The 16416-nt window shown below is 39.5% G+C and overlaps 1 protein-coding gene across 5 annotated transcripts in view; it reads right to left on the reverse strand.

The window, feature by feature from the left end:
• DIP2B (DIP2 acetate--CoA ligase B (putative)) overlaps window positions 1-16416 on the reverse strand; it is a 226647-nt gene that overhangs the window by 129955 nt on the left and 80276 nt on the right. The window contains exon 1 of one of the 5 annotated variants that reach the window (XM_086713407.1): window positions 13822-14079. The exons of the other annotated variants lie outside the window; for them this stretch is intronic. The gene's annotated coding sequence lies outside the window, so the exon portion shown is untranslated. Of the gene's footprint in view, window positions 1-13821; window positions 14080-16416 lie in introns of those variants that run through there. 5 annotated transcript variants of the gene reach the window in all.

Consider the following 16416-nt stretch of genomic DNA (forward strand, 5'->3'; position numbering starts at 1 on the left):
TGGGCAGCTGGGGAAGTGACATTTAAGCTGAGACCTAAAAAAACCAGTTATGTCTAAATATTTTGAAAATGAAACAGGAGCTGGGGGCGGGAGGGCTGTGGACCTGCACTGGTATGCTAAGCATATCCACCCCTCCCCCCCCACCACCACCACCCAGACGATGAATGGGGTGGGTCTGGGCAGGAGCACAGCCGAAAGCCAGGGCAGTGCAGCAAGTGGGGTGACACGAAGTTCTGGAGACAGCGGGAGCCCAGATCCTGCAGGGCCCTCAATACCATTCCAAGAATTTGGGATTTTACTACAAATGAGAGAGAAAGCCATCAAAGGCTTTTAAGCAGGGGAGAAAGGTGATCAAATAGAGCATAGGAACAAGGTATCTGATAAAGACTAAAATTCCTGAAAAGATTAGAAGGAATAAGATCCAGAGCTGGGGCCTGGGTTCCCTCAAGGGTTAGCTCCAGGGCTTCTGAACCTATGCTGGGAATGTGGTATGTGTCCTCCATCTGTGAGCGCTTTATGGGCGTGGAGATGTTTATCCTCAGCCCCTGGGCCAGCCAGGCAGAGCTTACAGGAGCTGGAAACCTGGGGCAGTCACCTCAAGTAGGCAAACAGACTTCTTATCCTGTTGTATTGAACAAATATCATCAGTTTCTGTGTTTGTCAAGATGTATGAAAGACTGGGGGTGCCTAGGAGGCTCAGTTGGTTAAATGTCCGACTCTTGATTTCAGCTCAGGTCATGGTCTCCTCACGGTTCGTGAGTTCGAGCCCTGTGTGCGGCTCCACACCGACAGCCCTGAGCCTGCTTGGGATTCTTTCTCTTTCTCTCTGCCCCTCCCCCGCGTGCACTCTCTCTCCCTTTCTCTCTCTCTCAAATAAATAAATTTTTTAAAAAAGATGCATTAAAGACTGGAAGTATGGTCAGACTTTAGTATCTCTTCCTCTAAGAAAGGAAATAAGGGTGAATAAGTAAGTACAGCTGTTGGGGGAGTGAGTACAGGGAACAGGGCAGAAGGCAACAGGGCTCTGGTCTGATGATCTATAAATTTCTTTCTGGGGAGGAATCACAGTAAAAGTTTTCATCCATTTCCCCCTCTGAATTCATTTAATATTTATCTCATGCCAGGTACCATTCATCTAAAGCATTAACGTGAGTATTGACTCATTTAATCTTCAAAACAATCCCATGCGGTAGTATTATTATTAGTCCCAGATTTGTCCCAGTTTTCAGGTAACAGAGTGAGGCACAGGCAGATTAAGTGACCTGCACGAGGACACACACTGGGAGATCTAGCTTCAAACCTGACAGTCTGGCTCCAGTGTGCAAGCTCGGAAACCACCACTGAAAGCTGCCTCTCTAAGGTACTTTGCTGAGAGGGATGGAGAGCTGGAGGAGAGTAAAGACACCGAGTTGCCACCAGACGAAAGGGAGGCAACATGCTCTGAAGCTGATACAGACTACAGTCTGGGCTCTGCCAGTTAGTTGTTAGCCAGCCGTGTCTGAAAAAGCTAGTTAACCTCTCTAAGCTTCAATTACCTCAACTGTAAAACAAAGATAATAGAACCTAACTCGATGTTATAAGGATTAAAAAGATAACATAAGCAAAGTTCTTGGTTCCTGGCACAGAGTAATAAGCACTCAAGGACACCTGCTACTCTAATGGCAGAGGGAATTAATGAAAGAAATGGAGAGTGTGCCAGGCACCGCTGAGGGTCCAGGGAGACAAGAACAGAACTTCTAGCGGCACTAATTTCCAGTTTTGTGATTTTCCCTAGCGGGAAAAATTTCACTGCGGGAAGCCTGCTGCTGCTTTGAATAATTTAGAGCTGGGGTTTACTAGGAAAGGAGGATGGAAGGAAGGAAGGAAGGATGATGGGATCCAGGCTAGCAAGTATTTATTCATCAATAACCAATCAACCAGCAATAAATGCTTGGTGAATAAATGATGTGCAGTACTATCAACCTAACTTCTGTAACTTTTTAAAGCTTCTAGGGGAAATACAGTCAGGATCCATCTTGGGTTGGCTGATCACATCACCCTCAGGAAGAAATGACAGGATTCCAAATGGAGAAAGCTGAAAGGAATTGGGCAAGGGAGGTCTGGAGGATATACAAAGGTTCCCTGCCAGGCCAGTTCTCCTTTCCTGCTTCCCACACCTGCTTTTCTCTTCTCACTTTGAACCTATTAAAAACAAAACAACAAAAAAACTATTAAAGACAAAAATCATGAAAAGGTGATAAAGAACAGAGAAGACTGAAGATCATTTTATGTTTTAAAAGAAACACTAAAAATTGAAAATTTCCTAGGCCTCATAAAGGTCCAGGGGAGGAGCAGAGACAGTCAGCGAAGGGATTATTATTGGTGTGGGGAGCAGCTTTGGGGGACCTGGTGGAAGTTGTGGAGGTGGGGGGGGGGGGGTCAGGTCTCTTGGAAGAGAGATCAAAGGGATGGATTACTAAGGGAAGAGGCAGAGGGAGGCAGAGGGAGAGGAAAAGCAGAAAACCATCAGAAGCAGTAGTGGAGAAAAGGGAGTTCCTAAATCCAACAGGGTCCACCCTGGATCAAACATTCATAAAAGACAGATGTTGCCAGATGTTGCCACCAGTTCCTCTTTTACCATGGCAAAATTTAAAATAACTAACTGGTGGTCACTATTTTTAAAGATTAAACAAAAACAACCCACACCCCTCAATGCAGTCTCAGGAAAAGAATAAATGCTCAATGTTAATAATCCTCAGGAATAGAGAGGCTCCCTGAGCAAGGGTAGGAAAACAAGCAAAAAGAACAAAAATGAACTTGCAGCACATAATATGCAAAAGAAAGCTGTCGAGGCATTTCGGTAGTCCAAGAGCTGATGTTCTTAGCAGGGGAAAAAAGTAGAGTGAAAGAATGAAATATGATGAACTGCTTAGAGATTTTTATAAATGACTTGTAATTTCATAAACACCTATCCACCAATGTTTAGGAGATGTAACTTTCGATTTGGCTGATAAAGTATGGTGTGTGTGTGTGTGTGTGTGTGTGTGTGTGTGTGTGTGTGTGTGTGTGTGTGTGTCTATTGTTCCCCTAGAGATATTTAAACCTCCAATATCATTACCAAAAAATCCACCTCTTTCCTGTAGTTTCACTTGAAGCCAAAAAAAAAAAAAAAAAGAAAAGAAAAAAACAATAACAAATTCCTTCCTAAAATAGCAAAGACAACAATGAGAGGAATAATACTTCAGAGTTTGAACAGATATTTCCTGTACTTCACTCAATGTACTAATCACAATCAAAATTAGGAATTAAAGGGGAAAAAACACCACGACTGCCACACACCCCCAATGACAACAAAAAACCAAGTATAGCATTCTTTGGCTACACTTGCCCCTCAAACAGCAAGACACCACCTCACGTCTGAATATAGTATTACAAACGAGTAAGCCCTGAATGCTGTCAATATATCAAATGTGAATATTAAGCAGGATAAACACTTCTCATAATGACAGTGGGGGTAGTCATAAGAAAAACCATTATTCCACAGTAAGTGCTAGAAATAATCAAATGCTGGATTTGTTCAATTATAGTATAGCTATATACTCAGACTTTTTAAACACTTTATTAAAATTCTTGCATTACAAATATTGTCATTATGAATTTGAAATAATATTTCCTTATTCCCTTTCCCATTTGAAATGAGTTTTTGTAATACGATTTTTTCAGAATGTAATTAGGATGTTTTCACAGAACATGAAAGATGAGGAAACATCAGTATAAAAAGCCAAGTATAAAAGGAAAAAAAGCCAAGCATAAGCAATCTGTGTGCCAAGGGATTTAAGGAAAGACAAGTGCCCCCATCATCTCTTCTTTTGTCTTTCACAATAGAATTTTTAGCTGGGCAAAACAACTACTGGATAAAGACCACATTTCCCAGTCCTCTCACAGCTAGGTGTGGTCAAATAACTAAGTTCTGGCCAATGTGGTACAGACAGAAAAAATGTGTTAGAATACATCCTCCCCTTTTCTCTCTTCCTGATGGCCGAACTGGGGTTTTGGCAATCAGCCATCTCTCAGACCATGCGCTGACAGACAAATCCAAGGATGGTGAAGGAACAAGACAGAAAGAGCCTGAAGCCCAAGACTTCATGAAACAGAGTTGCCTGCCATGCTAGTGCAGACTATTACATGCCAGAGAAATCAATTTCTATCTTGTTTAATACCTGGTATTCGGGACCTCTGTTACATACAGTCAAATCCATAATCCAACAAATACCTAATAAATGAGCTGATTTCCACTCAGTGGCAGCAAGTAACTGCTGCTACTTGATGTCCTCACCAGACCTATAAACCAGGGTTACTAAAACTTTTAAAAGTTAACTCTTATATAGGTGAAATATATTCTCACAAACTTTTCAACGTTAATCCCCTTGATAAATCTTTTTTCACACCATCTTACATCATGAGATTTTGATCTAAGCTGAATTCTTACAAAGTAAATCTGGTTTACTTACTTGAAATCAGAATACTGCAAAACAACCCTTAAACTAATGTAAAATTATCTAAGTACATACACTAAGAGTCTTGAACTGGGTTCAGCCATACATTGTGCCAGTGTTAATTCTTCTGATATTATTTCCATGAAAGGCTTTAACACAATTAAAATGGCATTTCTGCATTGTATTGTGTTTATTTTTATTCTTGAAGTTAAAACAGCAACCACTTGATACGCTAAGAGTTCCCCATCAAAATGTTATCTAAATAAACTATCAGTTAAAAATAGAAAAAAGTCTGTGTGAACACAATTCCAATTACTAATTTGCCAATTGTTGAAGAACTACAGCCTGGAAATAAGCAAGCTGTATGAGGAATGATGCTTTTCCTCTGTTTTCAAACTAAAAGCTTGCTGTACCAGAGCTATTCCAGGAAATTCTCCAAGCTTCAACCAGAGAAACTCCGCTTTTACCGATTACACTAAATCATGCTTTAGTATAAGATTGTGTTTGAACAAAGACCTTCACCTCGGTCAAAAAATTTTAAAACTACTGAATATATAGCTGATAGTTGTAGAGAACAGCCTTCTTTTCAGTAGTTGAAAAGAAATGCTGTCAGGTAAAGGAAAGGAAGAAAGATAGATCATTGGGGGGCACCCTCACTGGGTAGGTCAGCAGAGCATGCGACTCTTGATCTCAGGGTTGTGAGTTCAAGCCCCACGATGGGCACAGAGTTTACTTTAAAACAAAAAACAAAAAGGAGAGATCACTGGAAAGAACTGATTTGATGGAAAGAAGTAGTGATATTATCTTTAAATTTTATTATTTTTTTACATTTAAAAATGTCTGGATCTTCTATATCTGTGTGATCCTCTAGAAGTCAGATCTAGATTCTAAGCCTGGCTCCTCACTTACCAGCTTTGTCTCTTTGAACAAGTTACTTAAGGTTGCGGGTCCTTGTTTTTTCCATCTGTAAAATGAGGAAACCCACACTATCTCACAGGACTGTTAACAAGATTAAGTGAGATAATGTAAGCAAAGCTCCTAGCAGAATGTTTAATCCAGAGTAGACAATAATTGTTAGCTTCCCTCTCCACCCACTCTGCTCTTACCATCAACCATCAAAGTCTCAAAATGAATTACAAATGAAAGGGTTCTAGTGTGGGTTGAATACCTTTTTGCAATGGGGGATATTTATGTTGTAGACTGGCTAAACACTTCTCTGAAGAAAAACATGCATTCACACAAAAATCTGTACATGCATGTTTATAGCAGCATCATTTATAACCAAAAATAGAAAAAAAGCCCAACGTTCATCAGCTGATGAGTGGATAAACAAAATGTGATATATCCATACAATGTTAACACTTTTAACCATAAACAGAAAGGAAGCACTGCTACCTGCTGCTATACCATGGATAAACCTTGAAAGCAATATTCGAAGTCAACAAAGCCATTCACAGAAGACCATATTTTGCATGATTCAATTTATGTGAAATGTCCAGAAGAGGGGGAGAATGGGAAGTGACTGCTAATGGGTATGGGGTTTTTTTGGGGGGGGGGCGGTGATGAATATGTTCTAAAATTAGATTGTCGGGGCGCCTGGGTGGCGCAGTCGGTTAAGCGTCCGACTTCAGCCAGGTCACGATCTCACGGTCCGTGAGTTCGAGCCCCGCGTCAGGCTCTGGGCTGATGGCTCGGAGCCTGGAGCCTGTTTCCGATTCTGTGTCTCCCTCTCTCTGCCCCTCCCCCATTCATGCTCTGTCTCTCTCTGTCCCAAAAATAAATAAACGTTGAAAAAAATAAATAAATAAATAAAATTAGATTGTAATAATGGTGGCTGCACAACACTGTGAACTTACTAAAAAATACTGAATTGATACTTAAATGGGTAAGGGAGCTATATCTCGATAAAGCTCTAAAAAAACCAAAACACTGAGAATATGCTAATTCAAAAAGATATATGCACCCCTATGTTTACTGTAGCATTATTTACAATAGTCAAGACACAGACGCCATCTAAGTATCCACTGATAAATGAATGGATAAAGAAGATACGGTGTATATACACAACAGAGTATTACTCAGCCATAAAAAAGAATGAGACCTTGCCCTTTGCAACAACATAGATGCACCTAGAGGAGATTATGCTAAGTGAATTAAGTCAGGGTTACCTGGGTGGCTCAGTCGGTTAAGCATCCAGTTAAGCATGTGCCTTCGGCTCAGGTCTTGATCTCACTGTTTGTGAGTTCAAGCCCAGTATCGGGTGAGCCCTGCTTCTCTCTCTCTCTCCCCCTCTCTCTGCCCCTTGCACTTGCACCCTCTCTGTGTAAAAAAAAAAAAATTTTTAATTAAAAAATACAATGAAGTAAGAGAAGTCAGAGAATGAAGTCAGAGAAAGACAAATGCCATATGATTTAACTTACATGTGGGATCCAAAAAACAAAACAAATGAACAAACACACAAGCAGAAACAGACCCAGGAGTATAGAGAACAAAGTGAGGTTGCCAGAGGGGAGGGAAGGATGGGCAAAATGGGTGAAAGGCCATGGGAGGTATACAGGCTTTCAGTTATCGAACAAATAAGTCACAGGATGAAAGGTAGAGCATAGGAAATACAGTCAATTGTATAATAATAGCATTGTATGGTGACAGACGGTAGCTATACTTGTGAACGCAGCATAATGTATAGAGCTGTCGAATCTCTATGTTGTATACCTAAAACTAATGTAACATTGCATGTCAACTATACAATGAAAAATTAAATAGGGGAGCCTGGCTGGCTCAGTTGATGGAACATGCAACTCTGGATCTCAGGGTTGTAGGTTCAAGCCCCATGTTGGGCACAGAGATTACTTAAAAAATAAAATCTTTAACAAACAAACAAAAATAAAGGCTGGATACAAACAACAACAACAACAACAACAACAAATTACACTGCATCTAAAATTTAACAAGCCAAATCACAGCTATTCAAAATATACTAGTCATCTGGAAAATACATTGTGGGCATGTATATTTAAATTTCTAAGTCACGTATAGGAACTTTTGGCAGTCTGCCATGTTATTTATTTCTATTCATTACATTTCATGGATGCCTTATCTAGTTTTCATCTAAAACTGTATCAGCTTTGTATCTTACTTGGGAGAACTGAGAAAAGCCGCTCAATTTTCTGTACAGCTTAATTCTCTTGTGGAATACTGATATATACTCTTTTCAAACAAATTGAATACTTTGAGACTGACCACACATGAGAACATAAAGCAAGTTACAAAATTTTCAAAGAACTGGTATCATACAGACCACTTCATCTGTCAACAACGTAACCAAGTTATAAATCAGTAAAAGATAACTTTTTTTAAGCCCAGCCATAAAAAATGGACTTTTGCTGTGCCATTTTGAGTTCATAGTATACTATCACTTGAAGTTATGAGCATGTAAGAAAATGGGCTGAGGTTGGATATATGTTTGCTTACTGCCAGCAGATTTCCTCGCTATGTTTAATACATTTGTTTCTCAAAAAAAAATGTATATAATCAATCATATTTAGAAGCATTAGAGAATTTGCCATTTGAAGGATTCATGGAGTAAATCTATCTGTATTATAATTATTGCCTAATTCATCCGTAGCTAATTCTTTCTTTCAAAAGCTTATTCTGTATTTAGCAGAGTGTTCACTGTACTATCATTATCTAGGAGAGTACAACCCATCAGGAGCCTGCATGAGATGCAAAACAATGCACAGAAAGGAATTCGGTTCTCTGGTCAGTGCCAAGGTCAACATTTCCCCCAGTGTTCTAATTCAGCAAGCCAAGGACTGGAACTAGTCCATGGCTTTATCATCATTGGGGATTTATCCTTGAGCAGTTCCTGAGAAAAGGCCTCCACCGGGTCCTATCCCGGCAGAAAAATGGGGCCAGGCTTTAATCACCCAAGGGGACCAACTAGCTTTAAACTCTGAAATAACGCCAATTACCTTCCTCATGGTTAAAATGGTGTACCCAGTTATAACTCTTCCTTCTCCTTTCCAGGCTCAATGTCACTGACCGATGTGAGCCTTTTGAAAAAGACTCAGTTCCCAACTACTGTACTTGCTTCTTATTAGACTAGGCAGTCGTCAGACAGAGACAAAGCTACGCATCCATTTCCTGCGCTGTGATATTCTCTCTTCCCAATTCCTGCATTCTGCCTGGGCCTCTTTTCCAACCTGGACATATCTTCTGGATACTACATGCTTTGCTAATTTATAAAAAGGCATGACTTTGTCTTTTCCCCTTTATATCTATATCACTTGTTTATTTGCTTGAAAAAAAGTCATTTTAAATATTGAATTAAATACTGGATTTTAACTACATACCAATTATACTGCTGAGATATGTATGTATTAAATTATATAAACTTTGGTACTACCATGTGAGTCTGCAAAGTCCTGCTCTATTCCTGCCTCTTTTCTTCCAACTCATAGATTCCTAAGAGGGGGGAAAAGCGGGAACTACTTCAGTAAATTAATATAAAAGCTTCAAGTTGGAAATATATGAACCTGCTCAAGGCTGACAAGGGGGATTTCCAGAACTCCAAGAGCTCTTCTGTGATCCAGTCCCTTGTGACTAATAACAAGACTGAGAAAATTTTTGCTCTCTGATCTCAGGATCAGAATGTTCAATTATATAATCGAAGCAATAACTGTGGCAAACCAGGATAGGACTGAGCAGAGAACACGGTGAAGACGGTGCCTAGCATCAAAATTATATGCAAACAGATTTGTGTTCTTTATCGACTGGCACGAGACAGGGTAAGATTTAAGCGCCAGTATAATAACAACAGGTTAAATACAGAGCAAGATGTAGTAAGAATGCACAGAACCATTAAGAAGGCCAACAAAAACAGCCTACAGAAGCAAGTGTTCATTGAACTGGCTAAGAGGTAAAAACTAAGTATATAAAATCATAGAATATTTTACATAAAAAATAAAAAAGCAAACATCCTTTTAATGAAAAGGTTCTCTCTGATGAGCCTGCCCGACACGTTGTACTGTCCACATAACCATACATAAGTATGCACATACACATGTGTTAATCTCTCATTCAGCCAGTGTTGATGGCATGCTAGGAGTCAGGCACTGGTCTAGGCACCTGGGGAGTGCCGGGACAGACAAAGATTCCCTCGTGGCGCTTCCATGTGAGGAAGAGACAGACAATAACCCATAAAGATAAGAGGTAGACAAATGACATTGAGTGTTAGTGGAAAGTGCTATGGAAAAAGGAGAGATTAGAAAAAGGAGCACAGTGGGGTGCCTGGGTGGCTCAGTTGGTTGGGCGTCCAACTTCAGCTCAGGTCATGATCTTGAGGCTTATGAGTTCGAGTCCCGTGTCAGACTCTGTGCTGACAGCTTGGAGCCTGAAGCCTGCTTCAGATTCTGTGTCTCCCTCTCTCTGCTCCTTCCCCAGCTCACACTCTGTGTGTGTGTCTCTCTCTCTCAAAAACAAATAAACATTAATTTTTTTTTTTTTTTTAAGAGAAAGGAGCGCAGCATATACAGAGGATTCAGACGGAGGAGGCAGGCTGTAGTATGCAATAGGGCAAACAGAACTCATTTGAAAATGTGAGATCTGAGCAAAAGCTGAAAGAGTTAGCCACACAGACATCTTGGGAAGAGCTTTCCAGTAGACACCTTCCAGGAAGAGGAATCAGCTACACAAATCAATGAATTGAGAAATAGAAACATGTTTTAAACTTTAATACTAGAAGCAACTATCAGCCTTCTCCCAAACACTTGCTCATCTTCGGAAAATAATTGTCTGAGGCAGTTAAAGAAGATAAATAGGAGTGCCTGGATTTTATGGAAACATTTTTAAAAGCAAGCCTCCAATTTAAAATCTAATCAATTAAAATGGTTATCTGGGGGCGCCTGGGTGGCTCCGCTGGTTGAGCGTCCAACTTCAGCTCAGGTCATGATCTCATGGTTCATGAATCCGAGCCCCACGTCGGGCTCTGTGCTGACAGCTCAGAGCCTGGAGCTTGCTTCGAAATCTGTGTGTCCCCCTCTCTCTCTGCCCCTCCCCCACTCACACTCTGTCTCTCTCAAAAATAAATAAACATAAAAAACTTTTTGTTAAAAAAAATGGTTCTCTGAACAGATAAGTGAATGTTCTCCTGAGCTACCCAAAGGGGAGGGGGTGGTGGAGTGAGCCCGTGGACAGCTAATGCTAGGCCAGGCTCCCAGGGCCCAGCCTCCCTGCTTCTCGGTCAGGCCTGCCCCATGTGGCTACCAGGGAGATATCATCATTATGTTTCTTTCCCCACGCAGGAAGCACATCCAGTTTAGAACTGCTAACAGGGAGATTTGTTTTCTCTTTTGTAAAGTGTTATTTACACCCACATTTATACACACTGTAACAGTGGCTTTTCTGTGGAGAACAGCAACCAACTTCTTCTGGTATTAATACTGCTAGTAATCAAAACAGTAAATTCTAAGAAATATTTTGGCTTCGTCAAATACTAGCTAGTAGAGGCCACAGGGCGGTTTTGGAAATCACTTGAAACATCGAAAGATGTCTAAATTAACTGTCCTGGTCATATGTACAAGGCAGAGGGGTGGAAATGTATTTAATTCAAACAAATATGCTTCTGGAATTTACTTGTCTCCCACCTGGAGTGAATAAATGTCAACTACTAACCATCAAGAAAATAGCTCTTTCTGGTTCCATAAACTGACACCATCTCACAGCCATCTGAGGTGGTGTACTAATTAAAAACAAAGTTTCCCAATATTTCAATTTTTTTTCCTGTTCAGTTGAGCTGCAGGAAATGGAAGCAGTTGAATGTGAATGTAAATACGGATGTCCTTACAGAACTGCTGTCATAAATTACACGACCAGGAAAAGAGCAAAACAATACAAAAGATCATAATCTCAAAATCTCCTACTGCCATCACAGAAAACAGGTAATTTTTATAGAAATGGTGTTGATGATAACACTTAAACTAATAAATAACAACCAGTGACTCTAATCTCCCTCGGCAAAGGCTATAATTACACCCTGTCAAGCTTTCTATGTTATGTTATATGGATACCTGGTTATATAAAGAAATAATAAAATCAGAACATCCCCTCAGGCAAAAACAATTGTGCAATGTCCAAGAGTCTAAAATGCTTGTATGTTTTGACCCAATAGGTCTTCTAGGAATCTATCCAAAAGAAAGACAAAAATTTGTCCACTCGATGCTCTTTTGATAGTGACAAACCACAAAAAATCCAAAGTTCAACAACTGGGAACAGTTTAAAATTTATTTTGGAATATTACGTATCTAGCAAAAAAGACATTTACTAAGAATTCCTGTAGCAAAAACAAACTATCTTTGTTTAGGAAAAGATCTTTTTGAATATACAAGGTAGATAATGTAAATGATATAAAATGATCTGGTTGGTGATCTGGTTCCATTCCTAACTAGCTCTGTGACTTTAAGCAAGTCATTTCCAGCCATCTGTTAGTGCCCTCACCTGTAAAGTAGGGATATGAATATCCAACATATCTACCTCACATATGTGAGGACCAAAGCAAAGTAATAAGTCTAAAAACCTTTTGAAAGATGTTAGTGAAGGATCATCATCATCAAAGCTGCTTTTGAAAGAATGAGTAAAAAAGAAAAAGGAGGTATGGTACTTTATATTCTTGCTAGACAAAGGAGAAAAAGAAAACAGACTGTCTTATAAAATTACCCATTTACAGATGACCAGAGAGATGCAGCAGTGGCATTCATGAAGAATCTGGAGCTGTATAAGGATACATTTTAGAGCCACGTGAGAAGCAGTTAAAAAGCCAGGAAAAATAATATGTTCCAAAAGTCTCTAAGGAGGGGAGGTTGGAGGATGGATAAAGGAGGAGGGTAGTGTGTGTGAGGGACCTGAGGCAGGCCAACAAAAGGACTCCTGTTAAGATTCTCCTTAAGGGTGTAAGTCCAGGGCTAAAACTACATAACAAAATTATGTACAAGAAGAATATATCACGTGATGCAGGTTGGATCTACTGTTCCCAAGACACTGTCATTACTGTTACCTAAATTAGGTAGATTACCCAGTTTTTATAAATTGGGATTCTTAGTTTGCCCTTACTTTAAAGAAAAAAAGAAAAAGTCCTCTGCTCATTAATGAAGAAATAGGTAGGTGTGGATGACGTGATGGTATTAAAGAAAAGAAAATAAGTCAAACTCATAATTAGAAATTACTGAAGTTATTTCTGAATCTTACATCAGTCAGTCACATGGCTGCTTTGGACCCAACCTGACGGAATTAAGTGTGACCACATTCTGCAAGAGTGCTCACTTCGTGCCAGTGGGATAAAGAAAACTCCAAAGGGCTGAAAACAACCAAGTCAGTAAGCAAAACATCAAAAGAACTTTACTTTTGAGTTTGCAACTGTCTTCCTTAAATGTGAGCATTCACTTTAATACAACATATACTTTATATTCACAAAGACTGAAAAGAGAATTATACAAGAGAAGCGGTAAAATATTATCAAAGCTCCTAATTATTAGCACAATGGACAAATTAAGAATATCACTTATATGAAACATCATAATGCTGACAAGGAATATTGAGTATAATAAGAGGCTTTTTAAACAACTGTGTTTAAATTAAAATAATTTTGGGGACACCTGAGTGGCTCAGTCGGTTAAGCATCTGACTTGATTTAGGCTCAGGTCATGATCTCAGAGTCGTGGGATCGAGCCCTGCATTGGGCTCTGTGCTGACAGTGTGGAGCCTGCTTGGGATTCTCTCTCTCTCTCTCTCTCTCTCTCTCTCTCTCTCTCTCTCTCTCTCCCTCCCTCCCTCCCTCTGTTCCTTTCCTGCTTGTGCTCTCTCTCTCTCAAAATAAATAAACTTTAAAACAATAATAATTTTTTAAGTGATTTAAGTTTTGTGGTCAAATAAATGATGGATTTCCCAATTCCAATTTGCACTATGCAGCCCTTAAAAGAATGAAGTAAATCTGTATATGCTGAAATGGAAAGTTCTCTAAGATACACCAAGTAACAAAAGTGCAGGAGAGTTTGCAGAGTGGAGCCCCTCCTGTATAAAGAGTGTATCTCTGCATGTCTGTGCTAGCAGGATTCACAAAAGGCCAGAGAAACACTTGAGCTTGAAACCACCTATATAACAAAAAACTAATATAGATAATTTTTAAAAGGAATTAGTGGAGATTTTTACTGATCTTATATACATATCTGACTACATCTCAGATAAATATTACCTATTCTGTCATAAAAAGTAAAAATAACCAAGCTTCAAAGAAATAAAACTGAGCAAGTGATAGCTATTTTTAAAAACACGCAAATCAGATTTAACTACATACCTTTTGGTTATCGACCTCCTCAGTTACTGAATCCTCAGTCTATTTTAATTCCAACTGAAAGCTGTCTTTTTTAGGATTATCCAAACCAGGTCAACTGGTCTTGGACACGTGTCAAATGGGAAGTACAGGCTGGCCTGGCACTTCCACAGTCATTAGGACTAGATGAGCAAGAAAAGCTCTAAGATTCAATAGCCCCAGACCAGCTATGCATAGTAATGACCATCCTCCAGCTATCCACATACATTGCTTTTGTTAGGAGGCAAAACTTTTAGACACAATCCTACTCATACAGTCAAAACTTTTATCTGTAAGACCCTCTTGTAATTTTTCACTTTTACTTATGATTATTTTATATTTCTAAAACAATTCTGTTTCTGCCACAGGCCTCTTTTAAATGCAAAGTTATATAAAGGACGGATAAATAAGATGGAATCCTTCTTATGTGAACCCAAGTCTTAAACCCATGGAGCTCTCAGGCTGGAATATTCTGTGTGAAAAGTGCTATAAAATTATTCAGTTTTACTGAACATTGTAAATACATAAAACAGAACAGGAAAGAAGCTATGTTCCAGAAGCTGAAATAGAGTTAGGAGATTATAAAGGCACAAAGAAATCCTACTCTTTGAGGGTAGAAGAGGGACAGCTAAACGTACAAGAGGAGAAGGTAGGTGCCCTTCAATATATTCCCAGGAGGCCAAGTGCGAGACAACTCATTTAACTCATTTCTCATACATTTTTACTTTCGTTCAGCTGGAGATTTTTCTTCTGTGAGTAAATGACTTATAATGTCAATCAATGCGCATCCTTTTGGTTAATACATTCAACTGTCACAAGTAAGAGAAAACCATACTTGAGCAACACGGATGCAGTACCTCCTAAATGACTACATTAAGTATAATCTTTGTGTACCTAGAGCTTTCTGTTAATAAAACCTTACTGGGGGCGCCTGGGTGGCGCAGTTGGTTAAGCGTCCGACTTCAGCCAGGTCACGATCTCGCGGTCCGTGAGTTCGAGCCCCGCATCGGGCTCTGGGCTGATGGCTCAGAGCCTGGAGCCTGTTTCCGATTCTGTGTCTCCCTCTCTCTCTCTGCCCCTCCCCCGTTCATGCTCTGTCTCTCTCTGTCCCAAAAATAAATAAACGTTGAAAAAAAAATTAAAAAAAAAATAATAAAATAAATAAATAAATAAAATAAAACCTTACTGGTCTACTCTCCGGGTCTAAATATATTCACCAATACACAAAGGGACAGGAAACCTACCAGCTATCTGCACCACTAGCTTGCTAACACGCATTATCGGAGGAGTCGACATAGTTTTGCTCTCATTACAGGCAACAGCTGCCAAAGTATTATTCCTTTTAGACCTTGAACCTGAGCTCCAGGATAATTTATATGGCCAATTTAACCTAATGGTACTATGAAAACAATGTTTTCGACATACCGTGTTATTCAGAGAAGAAAATGTCAAAGCAAACCAAGAGAATTATATTACAGCTAAAATCTAAAAGGTGGATCACAGATCCTAAGACAGGACTTTTAAGACTTGTCATTCAAGACGCAGCAAGGCTAACGCGGTTAAGTTATTCTGCATTGTTAAAATAAACCAGATAATCTTATCTAAAAACCAGTCAGGGAAAATAAAAGCAGCAAAACATTTAAATTTATAGAAGACCAAGACAGACAAGCAAAACATACTTTATCATACAGCAAACTATAAATATCTTTAAATATGTTACATCTGAACTAGGCTACACTTTTAAAATACATTATTAAAATATTTCTGGGGGCGCCTGGGTGGCGCAGTCGGTTAAGCGTCCGACTTCAGCCAGGTCACGATCTTGCGGTTCGTGAGTTCGAGCCCCGCGTCAGGCTCTGGGCTGACGGCTCAGAGCCTGGAGGCTGTTTCCGATTCTGTGTCTTCCTCTCTCTCTGCCCCTCCCCCATTCATGCTCTGTCTCTCTCTGTCCCAAAAATAAATAAACGTTGAAAAAAAAAAAATTAAAAAAATAAATAAATAAATAAATAAATAAAATATTTCTGGTGACCTTATCCTATTTGACAGTTAATGTTGAATTCCAGATTAATAATTTGATCATTAAGCTAGTTCACACTTAGCATAAAGGGTTATACTGATTAAGTATATAACTCTTAATCTATGTCACATGATGAGATAAGACATACCAAGCTCAATACCATGGGGCTCAATACCATGACCCTGGGATCATGCCCTGAGCCAAAATCAAGAGTCGGATGCTCAACTGCCTGAGCCACCCAGGCACCCCCATATTTCGTCACCTTTAAAATCACTTGATTAAATGAAGTGATTGCTAAATGTCTTATTAATTTAAAATTGTGATATTAATCCTGCCGGTTACTTTAAGATGGCTGATTTTCCTTAGCAAGTAATTGCCATAGTGTGTTATCTGCCGTTTTGAAAAACAAAATAGGTAAGAGAGTGCTGCTCTCTCTCGGGTGGTCAGGAACAGCCTTACTGAAGAGGTGACATTTGAGCTGAAACCGATGAGAGGAGCCAGTTTATGAGCAAGTCTAGAGAAGGTGTGTCTCAGGCATAGGAGATGATTAGCTCAAGGCTCCT

This window comes from Puma concolor, chromosome B4 (genome assembly GCF_028749965.1).
Source record: "Puma concolor isolate L17-30 chromosome B4, mPumCon1.1.hap2, whole genome shotgun sequence".
NCBI lineage: Eukaryota > Metazoa > Chordata > Mammalia > Carnivora > Felidae > Puma > Puma concolor.